Source organism: Triticum aestivum, chromosome 5B (genome assembly GCF_018294505.1).
Source record: "Triticum aestivum cultivar Chinese Spring chromosome 5B, IWGSC CS RefSeq v2.1, whole genome shotgun sequence".
NCBI lineage: Eukaryota > Viridiplantae > Streptophyta > Magnoliopsida > Poales > Poaceae > Triticum > Triticum aestivum.
In genome coordinates this window covers 239,871,094-239,888,654 of record NC_057807.1, presented here as the reverse complement: position 1 = coordinate 239,888,654, position 17,561 = coordinate 239,871,094, and positions in this window count along the sequence as shown.

The window sequence follows — 17,561 nt, the reverse complement described above, 5'->3', positions numbered from 1 at the left end:
TCGAAAGTCATAGCCTTATGTTTTCGGTCATATTGACTCTTTTGACGGGATTGGGCTGTTTTCAACTTTTCACGAATGATACGAACTTGTTCTTCTGCTTCCTGAATCATATCCGGGCCAAAGAATTGTCTTTCCCCGGTCTCTGACCAGTTAAGGGGTGTTCAACATCGTCGTCCATAGAGAACTTCAAAAGGGGCTTTACCCAAGCTAGATTGATAGCTGTTGTTGTAAGCGAATTCGGCAAATGGAAGGCACTTCTCCCAGTCCATTCCGAAAGAGATAACGGAGGCTCGAAGCATGTCTTCTAGAATTTGGTTGACGCGTTCCACTTGACCACTTGACTGAGGGTGGAAAGCGGTGCTAAAGGAGAGACGGGTTCCCATAGCATTTTGGAAACTTTCCCAAAATCGAGAGGTGAAAAGACTTCCTCGATCCGAATTGATTTCCAAAGGAACACCATGGAGAGACACTATCCGGGAGATGTATAGGTCTGCCAGCTGACTAGCGGTTATACTCTCACGAACAGGTAGGAAATGAGCTACTTTGGAAAGACGATCGACCACGACGAAAATAGCATTATTCCCTCTCTTGGTCCTGGGAAAACCGGTAATGAAATCCATACCAATTTTATCCCATTTCCATTCAGGAATAGCTAAGGGTTGAAGGGTGCCAGCAGGCCGTTGATGCTCTGCTTTTACACGACGACAGACGTCGCAATTGGCAATATACTGAGCAATTTCTCTCTTCATCCTAGTCCACCAGAACCTCTGGCGTAGGTCCTGATACATTTTAGTACTACCGGGATGAATGGTGAGAGGAGATTCATGGGCTTCCTTAAGGATTAATCGCCTTAGGTTGCGCACTTTGGGAACTACTAATCGATCCCCGAAGTACACGACTCCTTGATCATTAACGGAGAAACAATTCGCAATTCCCTTCTGAATGTTCCTCTTGATGCGGGAGATTCCCGGATCTACCTTCTGTGCTTTGATAATTTGATCCGTAAGGGTAGGTTTTGCCACCAAGGTGGAGAGAAAACCTTGAGGAACAATGTGAAGGTTAAGCTTCCGAAATTCCTCATGGAGAAGCGGTTGACTTTGTTGTAACATCAGGTTGTTACAATAAGATTTACGACTTAGCGCATCAGCCATGACGTTGGCTTTCCCTGGGGTATAGGTTATCCCTAAGTCGAAGTCTGTGATCAATTCAACCCAACGTCTTTGCCTGAGATTCAAATCCGGTTGGGTGAAAATGTACTTCAGACTTTGGTGATCAGTGAATATTTTGCAACGATTACCGAGGAGGTAATGTCGCCAGGTCTTAAGGGCATAGACTACGGCTGCAAGTTCCAGATCATGAGTAGGATAATTCTCCTCATGTGGGTGCAATTGCCGTGAAGCGTAAGCAATTACGTGTCGATCTTGCATAAGGATGCAACCTAGTCCTTGTCGCGAGGCGTCGCAGTAGATAACAAAGTCCTTGGAGAAATCTGGCGGTACCAGCACGGGAGCAGAAGTCAGGCGTCTTTTCAGTTCCTGAAAACTGTGCTCACATTGTGGAGTCCATTCGAACTTCTTATCCTTCTTGAGGAGTTCGGTTAGGGGTTTAGCAACTTTGGAGAAGTTCTCGACAAAGCGACGGCAATAGCTCGCTAAGCCTAGAAAACTCCGAACTTGCTTGACCGATTCGGGTGGAGTCCAGTCAAGGACAGCTTGAACTCGCTCAGGGTTAACAGCAATACCTTTACCAGATATTACGTGACCCAGATAGGTCACTTCTGGCAACCAGAATTCACATTTTGAAAATTTGGCATAAAGGCGATGCTCTCGAAGTTTCTGCAACACTAGCCCTAGATGTTCGGCATGTTCTTCCTCGTTCTTGGAGTAGATGAGTATATCATCGAGATAAACTACGACGAATTTATCCAAATACTCCATGAAGATTGAGTTCATTAACCGAGAAAAGGTGGCTGGAGCGTTGGTTAATCCGAAGGACATGACGGTGTACTCGTATTGGCCATAATGAGTAACAAAGGCCGTTTTAGGAATGTCCCCGTTTCTGATTTTGATTTGATGGTAGCCCAACCTCAAATCCATCTTGGAGAAGACTGAGGATCCAGCGAGCTGATCATACAGATCGTTGATCCTGGGAAGTGGATATTTGTTCTTGATTGTGACCAAATTGACAGGTCGGTAATCTACAACCATCCGGTCCGTACCATCCTTCTTCTTGACGAATAGGACGGGGCAAGCCCACGGAGATGAACTGGGGCGGATGAAACCCTTTTTCAAGGACTCATCGAGTTGTTTCTTAAGCTCGGCTAGTTCTAGGGGTGCCATCTTATAAGGTCTTCTAGCAATCGGAACGGTACCTGGAATGAGGTCTATTACGAACTCAACATCCCTATCAGGTGGAACACCTGGCAATTCCTCTGGAAAGACATCCGGAAAATCACGGACTACCGGAACGTCCTCAAGGTCTGGCAAAGGGCTGGCGTTAAGAGAATATAACTGCCGCTTGGCTATTCGGGTCAAGACGTTGACTATCTTTCCCGAAGGATGGGTGAGTTGAACAGTCCTAGAGAAGCAATCGATTTTGGCATGATGAGCTGACATCCAGTCCATACCCAAAATGATATTAATGTCTGAAGATTTAAGGGCTATCAAAGATGCGAGAAAAACAAGTCTGTCGACTTGGATTTCATTTCCATAACTTACCCTAGAGGTCTGCCATCTAGACCCAGGGGTAGAGATTTCCATAGTGGACGGCAGATCACAGAATGCAACGTTATGCAAACGAGCATAATTTTCAGATATAAAGGAATGAGAGGCTCCTGTATCGAAAAGAACAGATGCCGGGTGGCAATTAACAAGAAGCGTACCGAGAACGACGTTGGGATCCTCTTGAGCTTCTTCGGCAGAGACACAGTTGACATGGCCACGTGAAGCGGTGACCGGTTTGGCATGGAACACCTTCCCTGTCGGCTTGCCACGGCCAACAGCTTTAGCAGATTGATTGGGGTTGGTCTGGGGACACTCACGCATATAATGACCAGATTCCCCACACTTGAAACAAGTCACGGAACTGGTACGTGGAGGAGCATTATTGGTGGGACCCCCATAGGGCTTGGCCGGTGCGGACTGTTGAACAGGGCGAGGCGCCTGAAAAGATGGCCTCGGTGTGAACCTGGGTGGCAGGGCGGTATTGGGTACCCACACGCGGCGCTTCTGAGGACCAGCACCGGATGAGGAACCCATGTCACGTCCATGCTTGCGTGTTGCGTCATAATCAGTCTGACCAGTTTCAGCACTGATGGCTTTGTTGACAAGTTTCGAAAAAGATGTGCACTCATGCAGACGGAGGTCGCGACGAAGCTCAGGACTAAGGCCCTTACGGAACCTTGCTTGCTTCTTGGCGTCAGTAGAAACTTCCTCGGTTGCATAACGGGCAAGCTTACCAAACTCTCTGCTATAGGCATCCACAGAAAGTCGGCCTTGGGTGAAATTGCAAAATTCTTCACGCTTACGGTCCATGAGACCCTCCGGAATGTGATGTTCACGGAAAGCCTCGCTGAATTCAGCCCAAGTTGTGACATGGCCCGCTGGGCGCATAGCTCCATAATTCTCCCACCATAGACTGGCGGGGCCTTCAAGATGATATGCGGCAAAGGTGACCTTGTCAGCCTCCGCTACCAGCGCGGAACGCAGCTTGTGAGAAATACTGCGAAGCCAGTCATCAGCGTCGAGAGGCTCGACGGAGTGGTGGAACGTGGGTGGATGCAATTTGATAAAATCGCTGAGTGACACCACGTTAGCCCTCTGATGGTGTGCTGTATTCTGTTCAATACGCTCCAACAAACGGTTTGTCTCCCGCTTGTTTCTCTCAGCTTCCATCATCACCTCTGCTAGTGAAGGAGGATGAGGCAGATTTTCATTCCTGGCTTCACTGCCTTCGGCCTGCTCTTGAGAAGCAGGGTTGGCGTGCGTGTTGACCATCCTAGGTAAACAAGCCAATGATTTAGTCAGAATGATAAAATTCCGACATAGGATACATAATGCAAGGAATAACTCGGAATGCAAGATGATCATCCGTATGACATGGTAGATACAGAAACTGCTTCTTTATTCCATCGTCATACACACCATACAAGGTTTAGTACAAGACCAAACAAAGTACTATTACGGTGAAAAGGGATTACATCTCATCGGAGGCATTCCAAACTCCTATACATTATTTTTCTACAACTCCGGAAGAGTACAAACTAGGTCATATCCCACGAGTCACGCGGGACGACAGACGACACAGCTAGTGCGAACTAGTGATACTACTACTAACTCAGACCGATCCGTAGTAGTCCTCGTAGAAGTCACCTCCATAGCCCGGAAGTTCAACATGATCATCCGGAAACAGACGGTCTCGCAGAGCTTGTGGACCATAGGGGCTAGGATGAGGTCTTGGACCAGCAAACGGTGGCCTGCGGGGACCGCGAGGTGGGGTGATGCCTCCTACATCACGCCAAACCATCACGTCTGGCAGAGCAGATCTCACAGGATAGAGATCGCGCATGTCTGAATATCCAGCTTGCACTGCCGGTGCGAACCGAGTCAAAGTGGCCCAGTGGTCAGCACGGGTATTGAAGAGCTCTAACCTTAAGGCCCGATTTTCACGGTCCTTATCCTCGAGCATCTCAGCAGTGGTGCGAGTCCGTGAATCCTCCTGAGTGGAGTCAGCATATATAGCCTGAAAATATCCTTGTGCTCCCGGAAGTGATCCTGGCATATACCGGAAATCAGAGTCCCGAAATAACCCAGATCTGACTCGCATAATGGTCATCATAGAGTAGGCGGCATCCTGCACAGCCATCTCGATAGTAACCCCGAGTCCATAGGAGCAGTGAAGAGGCTCAGTGGATCCAGGATAAGAAGGAAATATCCTGAGAGTGCAGAGATACTGGCTTTGATTAAAATCTCGGAATTGCTCTTCGACCGTGTACTCAGGATACCAGCGGTATCCAGCCTCAGTCATTACCCTGACCAACTTAGCAGTATGGCCGGGTACATCTAGGCATCGAGTCAGGCGAACCACTTGATTGAGGTCGCGAGTGGCCATCTGAAAGCACAATTATAATGCAAAGGCATTAGAATTTCTAGCAAAATTTCGGCAGCATAACAGCTGTAAATGCTCAAAAAGGATATTGAGACATTTGACAAAGGATTTCGTACACACTCAACATCATCATATCAAGTCTTGAAACCATTCTTACAACATAATGTGGTAGTAGAACTGGACTAGGCTTGTAACCATCAAACTTATAAGGTACTACTGATCAGTAACACGTGATCCTGATAGAGAGAACAGATCCTAATTCCTTAACCCCCGGTGGAAGAATGGACTGACTCAGATCAGAATGTCATAAGATATAAGGAGTAAAAAGAGCCTTACGTTCCAACCCACAAACAATTCCCCTACATATAACTAAAGAATTTCTAGACTCAACATCGACCAGTTTGGCTTGGAGAACCTACAGGCAGTCCGGCTCTGATGCCAACGCTGTCAGGACCCCGACAAGATGTCACATCGATCTAGCCGGTAACACTTCATATCACTTTGCGGCCTCACGCACGGTATTCCCACGGGTGTCGCCTTACCTTTGCCCGGGACCGTTTGCGCCTTTTGGCTCACGTATATGATAGTGTCGCTAGCATCCATATGATAAAGAGCCCGGGCTGACATGACTAGTCGTAAACCCAAAGCGGCACATACTTACAGGGACAGGCATCCATGACCCAGCTTCGAACGTGTCGGTCATCAGCAAGTGGGCCCGGGCTGTAGCACTGGGCTAGCAGGACTCTGGTAAACCGGGCTGTAGCGGGCTAACAGGACTCCGGTACTCAAAGCGTGACATTTCCCCGAAGGGACAGACACAGGAACGAAGAAGGACACATGCCGGCCAGCCTAAGTGTTCCAGAGCAGTAGCAAGCTACCATGGCTCAGCGGTAACACTAGGAGACATTTCCCGGTAAGAGAGGCTACTAAAGATAAACAACTAGATAGTCAGATCCCACACATACCAAGCATTTCAATCATACACACAATATGCTCGATATGTGCAAATACAACGAAGCATCACAACATGACTCTACGACACAAGTACTTTATTTAGGGCTCAGAGAGCCATACATAACATACACACAAAGGTACGGGTCTCACGACCCAACATACAAGTCATACAGTCATACAAGCCAACAGCGGAAGTACTTTGTCTGGGTACAGACAACTAGTAAAATAAAAGAGGCTTGGAAGCCTAACTATACTACGTGGTCCATCACAAGCTCAGGGTCACCACCTGGGTCTTTAGCCTACTCGTTGATGTCAACGTCTACATAGAACCCATCAGAAGGGGTTGCAGCGTCTTCTGTAAAAATGTAGATTATAGCAACATGAGTACAAAGGTACTCAGCAAGACTTACATCAGATCTTACATACATGCATAGTATCAAGAAGGGTTGGTGGAGTTATTGCAGCAAGCCAGCTTTGACTCTTGGCTAGACTATCCTACGATACACCAACTCGAAATGTTTTGCGCACACGAGTCCACCATTCACCACTTCAATACACTACCGAGGATCCACCTCCGTCTCCCTACGGAAGAGCCATCCTCGGCACTCACACTTATCTTGAGGCTTTTAGTAGTTTCCATTTACTTGTCTATGAACTGTATAGGCAACCAAGTAGTCCTTTACCGCGGACGCGGCTATTCGAATAGATCATGTTAACCCTGCAGGGGTGTACTTCTTCATACACGCTCTCACCACTTATCGTCGTTTACACGACATGTACTCGGCAACCTTCAAGCGGAAGCCCAACGTGGGTGTCGGCCACGACCTACCTAATCACCTAAGCTTCCAGTCCAGGTTTATCGCCTATTCAGGTTCCATCCGCAGGGAGTCCGGCCGAGGTTTCCCATACGGCCCCGAACGATGTGAACAGGGTTCCCGAGATACCTAACGGGTATTCGGTACACCCGGCCACGTACCTACCGCATCACAGCCCACCCCTACGGTCAGCGCTGTCCACGGCCTCCAGTAGGCTACAAACACCAGAAACTACTTGCAACTCCTGGACGGAGAACTAGGGTGAATAAGAAGTCGAGAGGGTCCATTGGTTTCGGGCCCAATGCATGGTAGTAGCTGATTCTTAAATCACACATACAGATCTTAGTGCTTAAGGTCGGCTTCAATGAAACAACCCACCATGTACTCCTACATGGCCTCTCATCGATACCTTTACCAAATCGTGTTCACCACGCCACTCTCATTACCGACATAATCATTTCACTCTAGTCCATCACCCAGATGAACCAGACCTGACACGACTCTAAGCATAGCAGGCATAGCAAGGTAGGAACAACACATACATATGGCTCAATCAACTCCTACACATGCTAGTGGGTTTCATCTAGTTACTGTGGCAATGACAGGTCATGCAGAGGAAATGGGTTCAACTACCGTAGCACACAGCAGTTTGAATCGCGTTGTCTTAATGCAGTAAAATAGAGCAGGAGCGAGAACATGGGATTGTATCGATATGATCAAATGGTTGGTTGCTTGCCTGATGGTTCGTTGCACGGATACGATTCTTCGTTAGGGTAATCACGGTACTCCTCGGGGACAGATCCTGTCGCAAAGGATAACGATACACAGGCATCACCAAACAATGTGCAACAATATGATGCATGCATGAAACATGGCAATATGAGTGTGTTGGGCTAATGCAACTAAAGCCAGAAGTGTTTGAGCAAATTTGAATCAAAGATTCAAATTTCAAATTCAAATATGGCCTTTTAAAGTGCCTTTCCTTGTTCTGATTGAAACATCAAGTTAACTTGTTTGATCATGCATGAAAATAGTACAGATGGATAGATTGGATTTTTCTGATCATTTTTCATATATTATTTGTCCAATTTGGAGTTACAGAATAAAAGTTATGAATTTTTGAAGTTTAAATAATATTCTGGAATTTCCTGATTTAATTAAATCCAGAAATATCATTTACTGCGTCAGCCTGACATCACAGTGACATCAGCAGGTCAACAGGGCTGGCTCGGGTCAAACCTGACGTGTGGGGTCCACACGTCAGTGACCAGGTGCTAATCCCGCGTTGACCCCGGGCTGGTTAGCTTTGACTAACCCCTGGGGCCCACTTGTCAGCGTCAGTAGGTGATGGATTAGTGGTTAATCAACTAGGCCACGTCAGCTCGCCGGAGTTCTGGCCGGCGGCGACCAACAGTGCGGCGGCGATAGTGGCTTTGGTCGTTTCGGCCACCAAATGGAACGTGGCGACCACCGGAGTGAAGCTGAGGACGACCCGCGGCTCTTGGCGGAGTCCGTTGGGGTCGGGGTGGCCGGAGTCGACGCCGGCGACGACTTTGGCGGCCACCGAGGTTCGGTCGGAGGTGAACTTGGTGCTAGAGGGTTCGGTGAGGCTCGTGGAGTGGCTAGCTAGGTGCTGTGGAACGCGGTGAGCAAGATGGACACCATCTTGTGGCCGGAGGATGACCGGGAGCACGTCGGCGACGAGGTCCACGGCGGTGGGTGCGGTTGAGCTCCGGGAGGTTGCTACACGGCTCGGGAGCAAGAACGGAAGGGAGGGGAAGATGGCTAAGCTCACAGTGAGTGCAACGGAGTCCTTGGTGCGGTCGGAGATGGACCGGAGCGACGTCGGCGTTGAAGGGGATCTCCGACGACGGTGAGCTCGGGCGAGGTCGGTGCGGTGGTCTCGGGCGTTGCGAGCGCTCGGGGCTCGGCTGCTCGATGAAGTGTACAGCGGCGAAGCTCCTGGACACGGTGAGACGGCGTGGAGACGACGGGGAGCACGGCTACGACGGTGGTGCGGCGATGGTGGCGTCGGCCATGGCTGGGGCGTGCGAGGGGGAGGAGCTGGAGAGGAGAGGTGGTGTCTGGGGGGTTCGGGGGAGAGAGGGAGGACGATCCACGTCGTCACCTGGCGAGGGGAGCGGCGAGGCGGCGAGCAGGTGCGTGGCGCACGCCGCGGTCGCCGTCGGGCACCTGCCTGCCTGCCTGGCCGAAGCAGCTCGCTGGAGCGGTGCTGGGCTGGGCCGGCAGGTGGGCTGGCTAGTGGGCTGCGGTGGCGCCAGGTAGGGTTTTCCCTTTTTTTTCTATTTTCTGTTTTATTTAATAATTCTGCAACTTTGTTGAGTTAAATAAAATACCTAGGCAACTCCAAAAATCACCAAACTACTTCTGGTCCATAGTTGGAATATTTCCAACATGAAACATTTCAGTTTGGAGATATTTGAGCATTTAAATATTTTATATTATTTCAAATGCCCAAATTCAAATATCTATGATTTAATTCAAAGACCCTATGATGGCCTAGAAAAATGTGCACCACTTTTGTCAGAGGTTCTGAACCAAGGCTAAAATGATGGACATTTTAGAAGGGCATTTCAGGTTCATTGAAAAATTATTTTAGTAACCCTAATTGGTTTCAGAGGGGACTGGGGGTTCTGTCATCCCCATTTCAAGTTTCTGATGAAAGAATAAACATGATGCAACACTCTAATGCATGACTAGCTAGGGTGTGACAACGTATTTCCGTATTTGAGCGCTTGCCAGTCGCACATGACCTCATTTTACCGAACGTGTGTGCTAGGAGGGCATATCCCCGACGGTTTCTGGGTCGTGTGGGAAGGACCCCCCTATCGCCCACACTCACTTAGAGACGGTTCCAGATGTCATCGCGGAAAGGGGTTTTAAACCGTTTGTTTAGGACCGACGCGCACCAGTGAATAGCAATAAAACTAAATGATCATAATGCTAAGCTAACGGATGGGTCTTGTCCATCACATCATTCTCCTAATGATGTGATCCTGTTCATCAAATGACAACACATGTCTATGGTCAAGAAACATAACCATCTTTGATAAACAAGCTAGTCAAGTAGAGGCATACTAGGGACACTCTATTTTGTCTATATATTCACACATGTACTAAGTTTCCGGTTAATACAATTCTAGCATCAATAATAAACATTTATCATGATATAAGGAAATAAATAATAACTTTATTATTGCCTATAGGGCATATTTCCTTCAGTCTCCCACTTGCACTAGAGTCAATAATCTAGATTACATAGTAATGATTCTAACACCCATGGAGTCTTTGTGCTGATCATGTTTTGCTCGTGGAAGAGGCTTAGTCAATGGGTCTGCAACATTCAGATCCGTATGTATTTTGAAAATCTCTATATCTCCCTCCTTGACTAGATCGCAGATGGAATTGAAGTGTCTCTTGATGTGCTTGGTTCTCTTGTGAAATATGGACTCCTTCGCTAAGGCAATTGCTCCAGTATTGTCACAAAAGATTTTCATTAGACCTGGTGCACTAGGTATTACACCTAGATCGGATAGGAACTCCTTCATCCACACTCCTTCATTTGATGCTTCCGAAGTAGCTATGTACTCCACTTCACACGTAGATCCCGCCATGACGCTCTGCTTGGAACTGCACCAACTAATAGCTCCACCTTTCAATATAAATATGTATTCGGTTTGCGACTTAGAGTCATCTGGATCAGTGTCAAAGCTTGCATCGATGCAACCATTTACGACGAGCTCTTTGTCACCTCCATAAACGAGAAACATATCCTTAGTCCTTTTCAGGTATTTCGGGATGTTCTTGACTGCTGTCTAGTGATACACTCCTGGATTACTTTGGTCCCTCCCTGCTAGACTTATAGCAAAGCACACATCAAGTCTGGTACACAACATTGCATACATGATAGAACCTATGGCTGAGGCAAAGGGAATGACTTTCATTTTCTCTCTATCTTCTGCAGTGGTTGGGCATTGAGTCTGATTCAAATTCACACCTTGTAACACAGGCATGAACCCTTTCTTTGACTGATCCATTTTGAACTTCTTCAAAACTTTATCAAGGTATGTGCTTTGTGAAAGTCCAATTAAGCATCTTGATCTATCTCTATAGATCTTGATGCCCAATATATAAGCAGCTTCACCGAAGTCTTTCACTGAAAAATTCTTATTCAAGTATCCTTTTATGCTATCCAGAAATTCTGTATCATTTCCAATCAACAATATGTCATCCACATATAATATTAGAAATGCTACAGAGCTCCCACTCACTTTCTTGTAAATACAGGCTTCTCCAAAAGTCTGTATAAAACCATATGCTTTGATCACACTATCAAAGCATATATTCCAACTCTGAGAGGCTTGCCCCAGTCCATAAATGGATCGCTGGAGCTTGCACACTTTGTTAGTACCTTTAGTATCAAGAAAACCTTCTGGTTTCATCATATACAACTCTTCTTTAAGAAATCCATTAAGGAATGAAGTTTTGAAATCCATTTGCCAAATTTCATAATCATAAAATGCGGCAATTGCTAACATGATTTGGACAGACTTAAGCATCGCTAGTCAACTCCTTGAACTTGTCGAAAACCTTTGGCAACAAGTCAAGCTTTGTAGACAGTAACATTACCGTCAGTGTCAGTCTTCTTCTTGAAGATCCATTTATTCTCTATGGCTTGCCGATCATCGGGCAAGTCAACCAAAGGCCACACTTTGTTCTCATACATGGATCCCATCTCAGATTTCATGGCCTCAAGCCATTTCGCAGAATCTAGGCTCATCCTCGCATCCTCATAGTTCGTAGGTTCGTCATGGTCTAGTAACATAACTTCCAGAATAGGATTACCGTACCACTCTGGTGTGGAACGTACTCTGGTTAACCTACGAGGTAGTAGCTTGATCCGAAGTTTCATGATCATCATCATTAACTTCCTCACTAATTGGTGTAGGCATCAGTGGAACTGATTTCTGTGATGAACTACTTTCCAATTCGGGAGAAGGTACTATTACCTCATCAAGTTCTACTTTCCTACCACTCACTTCTTTCGAGAGAAACTCCTTCTCTAGAAAGGATCCATTCTTAGCAACGAATATCTTGCCTTCGGATCTTTGATAGAAGGTGTACCCAACAGTTTCCTTTGGGTATCCTATGAAGACGCATTTCTCTGATTTGGGTTCGAGCTTATCAGGTTGAAGCTTTTTCACATAAGCATCGCAGCCCCAAACTTTAAGAAACAACAGCTTAGGTTTCTTGCCAAACCACAGTTCATATGGAGTCGTCTCAACAGATTTAGATGGTGCCCTATTTAACGTGAATGCAGCTGTCTCTAAAGCATAACCCCAAAACAATAGTGGTAAATCGGTAAGAGACATCATAGATCGCACCATATCTAATAAAGTACGGTTACGACATTCAGACACACCATTATGTTGTGGTGTTCCAGGTGGCGTGAGTTGCGAAAATATTCCACACTGTTTCAAATGAAGTCCAAACTCATAACTAAAATATTCACCTCCATGATCAGATCGTAGAAACTCTATTTTCTTGTTACGATGATTTTCCACGTCACTTTGAAAGTCTTTGAACTTTTCAAATATTTCAGACTTATGTTTCATTAAGTAGATATACCCATATCTGCTCAAATAATCTGTGAAGGTCAGAAAATAACGATACCTGCCATGAGCCTCAACACTCATTGGACCGCATACATCAATATGTATTATTTCCAACAAGTCAGTTGCTCGCTCCATTGTTCCGGAGAACGGAGTCTTAGTATTCTTGCCCATGAGGTGTGGCACCCCGGCTCAGAGCGACCGGTTTACCATGCATTGCCAATCCAGAGACCTTGTCTTCTGGCAACACACAACAACTTGGTACAGAAATACAACCCCTTTATTGATACTAGCGGATCAGAGTTCATATTACAACAGTTAGCGAGGCCAAGCGGCACACACGGTGCGGCTGAACAATATGTACATTATTTAGTGAATATAAATGGGCCTCAATCATGACAACTACGCGGCAGCGGAACAACGTCATAGCAAAAGTCCATAGCGCAGGGACACCGATGTGGACACGATCTAGACTCGGACAGCTCTCCTTTCCAAAGAGACTTTCCTGAAATCTGGCATGACACTCCAGGTCAGTACATTGAATGTACTTGGAAGCTCACAACAAGCATAAACATAATGACAACTAATATCATGATATTTAACCAATTAATAACAATGCAACAATATATCCAACATGCTGTGACTATGCTCAAGTGGTACTCGTCCCTTGGACTGGCTTACCGGACGTGATAATTTCTAGATCACAAACGTGATGAACATAGAGACAAACTCGTGATCCTTGCGGCGATCACAACCACGACCAATAAATGGCCCGTGATCCTTACGGCGATCACAACCCGACCAATAAATGGCCCGTGATCCTTACGGCAATCACAACCGGACCAATAAATGGCCCGTGATCCTTACAACGATCAAAACCCAACCAATAAATGGCCCGTGATCCTTACGGCGATCACAACCACGACCACATCTAGTCCAACTCGACACGATGTCCTTTTTGCCATCACCTCAGTGCATACTTAGTGTGCATATTTATTAAGTGTTGACCCATGGTGTACCCTACTTTCGAGCGTGTCCGTAACCGTGGACTTGGCTATCGATAGATTAATACACTCAGCAGAGGTAGCACACTGGACCCACACTACGGAACCCATGGCCTCGCACTCCCATTCGGGTGGACCAATGGCATTCCGACGAAACCACTTCATTGCCATGACACTCCCCCGGCCACTCCGACTCAATCCCCATCGGGCTAGTCCTGGGTGGCCCCGTGTCTACCTCAAGACACATCGACCACCGTCATGGCCACGATCCACTATGGGACCTATTACCAAAAACTTAACAACGGGCTCATAAGGTTATGCCTGCTTACCGGGCCAGGGTATAGCACGCCCATAACCTTCCCTAGATGGAGGCACCGACCAGAGGCATGACAATGAAATGAATTAAGGCCATCCCATACCGGCAAATGTGGTTGCACTAGGAAAGGCTCGTTTTAGCGACACCATGACTTGGTCAACAACATATTCAAGTTGAGTTATTTATCAGTTTCAACTTAAAGTGAAAGTAATCGGTGTCATAATGCCATGACATGCATCACCAACATATGCCTCACATATCAATGAAAATAACTAAGTCAACTACGCTCTCACGGAGCAATCATCAACTCATGATACTCCTCTGGTTAAGATCAAACCTCACTTAAACCAGATTCTTTTCTAGCAAACTCATCATTTTTCATCATGCAAAAATAATTTCACTAATTATTTATCTCCATGACCATATTATCTTATCATTACTCATAACTAAACCCTTGTTAGCATATCAACAAGATTCACTTCAAACTTTCTGTAAATCAAGCATATTTAATATAACAAGTATCTAACAGAATATAATTATCATAGCAATAATTTAAATGCATGAATAATCATTATTTCAAGTAGGAAAATCACAAATATTGAAGTGGCACTATGAAAATGTTGCTATGGCTTGGCTTAGTGCAGATGAGGTTCACAAGCCTCCTGGTGATCCTCAAGACAAGCCTGCTCTTCTGAAAATAAATAAAGCCACAAAAAGAAAACATCAAGAAACCTTCTGAAATTCACCAAAAAATCTAGACAACAAGGAAAAATCCCATCTTTTTGGTGCTGCTAGGTTTTTGGACAAAGAACACAATGAAAAAAGAATCAATGCATTTGGACTTATATATAAAAAGTTATGGTTGTTTGTAGTTCTCTGGATTTAAATGAATTTGAATTAAAAATTAAACAGACTGGGGGTGACGTCGAAGGCGTAAAAGCCCAGGGCGACACCACTCGTACCGCTTCGCAAGCGTACAGAGTGGCTGACTAGCGGGCCCCGCTAGTCAGCTGAGGAGGAGGGGGAGAGGGAAAAAGAGAGTGGCGGAGCTTTGCCGAAGCGCACACCGGCGGCGAGGGCTCTTGGGACCAAACGAGACAGGGGTCGAAGGAGAAGAAGATGGCGCACCTACCCATACCCGTAGCGTGGCTAGGGGTGGTCGGACGGCATCGAAAACAGCCTCTCCAGCGGAGGCAGAGAGCAGTGGTCGCCAGAGCCGAAGACGACCGCGGCCAGGGGCGGCTCCAGGGGCTCCAACAGGGTGGAACGGCTTTACCGAAGAGTGGCGGAGGCCCTGGCAGGGTTGCCCTAGCCTGGGAGGGGCTGGAGCTATGGGGACGACCCGAGGGGATCGCCAGCGAGCTCGAGCTCGGGGATGGCAGCCCGCGGCCTGCCCGGCTAGGCTGCGGCTTTCTACTAGCTTGTGGTGAGTGTGGGAGTGGCTGCGGGTGCTCGAGGAGGCTGGGGGTGGCGGCATTTATAGGCGAGCGGCAAGGGGGGTTCGGGCTCCGCCGGGGGACACCTGTCCATGGCGCCCGGCGATGAACGGCGCCAGTGAGAGAGGGGGAAGGGGACGGAGTTCACGTGGGAACTATTGGTGAGCACGGACGAGCACAGGGGTGAGGGGGAAGACGACGAGAGCAGTGCGCCGCTCACTGTGTCATTTGCTGGACCGTGCCCGTGCCCGCTGCAGCGAGCTCCAGCGTCGGCGAGTGCCAGGGAGGAGTTAAGGGAGTGGAGACGGAGATGGTGGCGCGGTTTGGCACGCTCGGGCAGGCTGGGCAGTGAGCACGCGCGCAACAGAGCGCTCGGTGGCACTCAGAGCGTGTGTTTTGCATGCCAGCATGCCTGGATGAACGTGGTCACCGCGTGAACTATGACATCAGGCCAACCTAAGCGCTAACTTCATGTCTGGCGTGTAGTCCTTGGTAGTTTTGAGTGTTACTACGGTTGGGTTGGGTTCCAGGCGCAGTAGAAATGAATTTGTACTCCGAGTGAGTTTCTAGACAGTAACTTTGGAGATTTACTATGGTCAAACCACTGGGAGTTGAGGGCTGGGCTTTGGAGGCTTGCCAACACTTACTAAGGTGAAGATGCACAAGAAAAACCAGCTACAATGGAGCTAGTAAAATGGTAGTTGCTGTAGAAACTACCATTTTGTCCAGAAATGAATATATTTTCTGTAGCCAAAATATTCCAAAAAGTGATGAAATATTTTTGCTGAGAAAGGTGCCCTAGGGTTCAAAGAATAATTGTGATTTTTGTCAGGATTTTAGGGGCTAGAAAAATTAGGGTTGCTTTGGAGCACAAAGGGCTAGCTAGGGTTTAGGAGGGCAAAATGAATATTTTTCATTTAACAAAAATATTCCAAGTGATATTTTGAGATTATCCCGAGATGGAGTGATCGTTTGAGAAGGAGTTGAAGCACTTGGGTGAAAGTCAAGGGGTACCCAAGTGGTTAAGTCCAAATGAAAGGATTCAAAAATTCCAAACCCAAATCCAAATCAACTGAAAACCAGGCAAAGAAGAGAGGGCAAACACCAGGCTGTCACAAACCTCCCCCACTTAGAATGAATCTTGTCCTCGAGATTCGGTTGCTTGGGAAAACCATTCTGGATAATGTGCCTTTAGAAATTCTTCTGATTCCCATGTTGATTCTGACTCTGTGTGATGCTTCCATTGGACTTTGTAAAACTTCCTTGCTTTACTGCGAGTTACTCTTTCCATCTAATCCAGAATTTTCACCGGCCTCTCTTCATATGTTAAATCCTTTGCTAGCTCTATTTCTGTCAAATCAGTCTTTTTCTCAGGCGGCAATATGCATCGCCATAATTGCGAAACATGGAACACGTTGTGCACGTCCGGCAATTCAGGGGGTAACTCCAACTGATATGCCACAACACCCACTCGGTTCATAACGGGAAATGGACCAATAAATCTGGGTGCCAATTTTCCACGAGTCTGAAATCTCTTGATACCATTCATAGGCGTGACTCGAAGGTAGACATGTTCTCCGGGTTCAAAGCTGACCTCTCGGTGCTTTGCATCATAATAACTTTTCTGTCGAGATTTGGCCAACTGCAATCTGTCTCTGATTTCCTTGACTTGCTTCTCGGCTTCCAGCATGAGATCCATTCCGAAAATATGGCTATCTCCAATTTGAGACCAATTTAACAGGGTGCGGCACTTACGGCCATACAAAGCTTCATATGGTGACATCTTTAAACTGGTCTGGAAGCTATTGTTATACGGGAACTCGGCGTATGGCAAACAATCTTCCCATTTTGGGCCTTGGGCCAATGCACAGGCTCACAACATATCTTCGAGTATTTGATTTACTCGTTCTGTCGGTCCATCCATCTGAGGATGATAAGCGGTACTGTATTTCAATTTTGTCCCCAAAGCTTGATGGAGACGGGACCAAAAAGCGGAGGTAAAAAGTGAACCTCGGTCAGAAGTGATGGTTCGGGGGACTCCATGCAGACGGACTATTGTGGATACATACAGTTGTGCAAACTCATATGCTCGATATGAGGTTCTGATCGGGATGAAGTGGGCTACCTTGGTTAATGTATCCACTATGACCCAGATTGCATCATTGCCTTGTCGGGTCTTAGGTAGTCCTGTGATGAAATCCATACAGACATCATCCCATTTCCATTGTGACACTGGCAGCGGTTGGAGAAGTCTGGCTGGCTTCTGATGTTCTGCCTTCACTTTGTTGCATATGTCG